This window comes from Poromitra crassiceps (assembly GCF_964638095.1).
Source record: "Poromitra crassiceps genome assembly, chromosome: 18".
In the NCBI taxonomy this organism is placed as follows: Eukaryota; Metazoa; Chordata; class Actinopteri; order Beryciformes; family Melamphaidae; genus Poromitra; species Poromitra crassiceps.
In genome coordinates this window covers 12,020,563-12,022,826 of record NC_139636.1, presented here as the reverse complement: position 1 = coordinate 12,022,826, position 2,264 = coordinate 12,020,563, and positions in this window count along the sequence as shown.

Below are 2,264 nucleotides of genomic sequence, written 5' to 3'. Positions count from 1 at the left end.
ACCTCAGGGGGATCTGGCATGGGTGTTGGAGGTCATTGCTGCCATTCAAACCCCTTGGCCAGATCTCTCTCAAGCTGTTGTCAATCAAGACTGCTGTGCGCTCTGTCCACTCCAGCTGTTTGATGGTCCGTGGGGATCTGAGTAGCACCAGGCTCATGCAGAATCCATCCTTCATGCCTAAGAACATGAACAGTTCATAGAGGTCTAGGTCGATTCAGCGGGATGCGTTATATCCTCATCCCCATGGCGGTGACAGGGAGCTAAGACTGCACTGTCTTTGCCCTGCATGTACGCATGCAACAGCTGTTTGTGTGCTATGCTGATAGAGTGGTTGGCAAACCTCCGTCAACGCAGAGACTTCGCTCACTGGCTCTGTGATGGGATTTCACAGGCTCATGTATTAGTGGGTAGACACCCTCCTGCTGTCATCCGTGCGCACTCTAATTAAACTAAAAGACCCGAGGAATCCATTGGTGTCAACCATGTCCAACTAGCTTGTTGGGAAGGGGGCTAAATAATGCTCAGAAGTTAGGCTACATTTTGGCTACACTTTTTCTCAGATTTGGTCACGGGTGGCGTGTCAGTGTCTATTCCTAGTTGGTGATGGATGGAGTAAACAGCATTGCTTGATTTAGGCACGGTGGATTATGAGGAAGGTTACATTGTCTATTTGAGGCCGCACACATACACACAGACACACACACACACACACACACACACACACACACACACACAATAAAATGTGGTCACGTTATGTATTCAACAAGAGAAATGTACTGTAATGTATTTTTACTTCTCAGCAGTAGGGGGCAGCGTGAGGCTGTGGCTTAACCTTTGAATAGCCGTGATCTGCTGGTTACTCATGCCCCTCTGCAGAGGATTCAGAGAACCAAATTCACATCTCACTGTCATCTGCACAATACTGTGCAGCTACTACGCAATACTGTCAATCACAATACTTCACTTAAATAACATAACGTGAATACGGTAGGCTACTTCAGTTTTATAAAGTGAAGTTTTGAATTTGCATAGATTTACAGTAGACCTAAGTGTGGGGAAATCTCTTCTATTCATTTTGGACTCATTGATGGTTAAGCACCTCAACAAAAATGTAGTCGTGTAACATGAAATAACAAGATGCAGTCACGAAACTTTACAGATGTTTAGATTTTTTTAAGATATTTTTTGTGCATTTTTGCCTTTATAGAGAGCCAAAGTGAACGTCACTTCCTGCTTTTCTCCCTGTACCAGCATCAGAAAAAACACAACAGTGGTGAACGGAGACAGACGTAACTTTTTTGATCCCATTTGAATTGTGTCACGGGGTACACATGTCAATTCTAAAAGATAACTATGCATGTCAAGAAAGTCGCAGTTTGTCCTGAAACTGAAGCATAAGGTTTAGTTTTGTCAATCGACTACGTCCTCGTGTCGCACAATATACGTCACACCATCAACAACATGGACTGGCGGGAGAGACGTCACTTATGCGACTGGTTGTGCGCGTAGTCTTTCTGATTTATAACTTAATAGTGCCACAGTTTTACCACAAACTGTGACTTTCTTGACCTGCACAGTTATCTTTTAGATTGACCAAATTTATGTGTACCCCATGGCACAATTCAAACGGGATCAAAAAAGTAACGTCCGTCTCCGTTCACCACTGTTGTAATTTTTCTGACGCTGGTACAGAGAGAAAGGCAGGAAGTGACGTTCACTTTGGCTCTCTATTGGATAGGACAGTGGGCAGACGGGAGAGGTGGGGAGAGAGAGGGGGATGAGATGCGGCAAAGGACCGCGCGCGGGTCGGCTTAAGGCCCAATTATACTCCACGCTAAAGACGGAGACGGAGACGGACAGAGCCTTCTGTCCGTACTCTGCGTTCATTTCGTCCGTTTTCTGTCCGTCATCTGAAAGCTTACGGATACGCATGAAACGGAGGAAAACTACACACACACTCATACATTTGACTCTCTACTGCCCACTGGTGGATGTATTGCTTAACATGATACCAACGTGAAAGACGCATGGAAGTATGTGGGCAGTGACGATTACACCGTTTGAAACGGACGCCCTTATTTACGGATGAAAATGGAGTATAATTGGGCCTTTAAGCTAAAACCCGGGTCGGCTGCGTGAAGGACTAGCCTTTGTGGTACGCGCTCTACCAGGTGAGCCACCGCGGGACGTCCCACATGTGTGTAGTTGACATCAAAATGAAGTCCGAGTTGGGTGTGGTCCAAGCAAGGGGGCCGGGGGTAGGG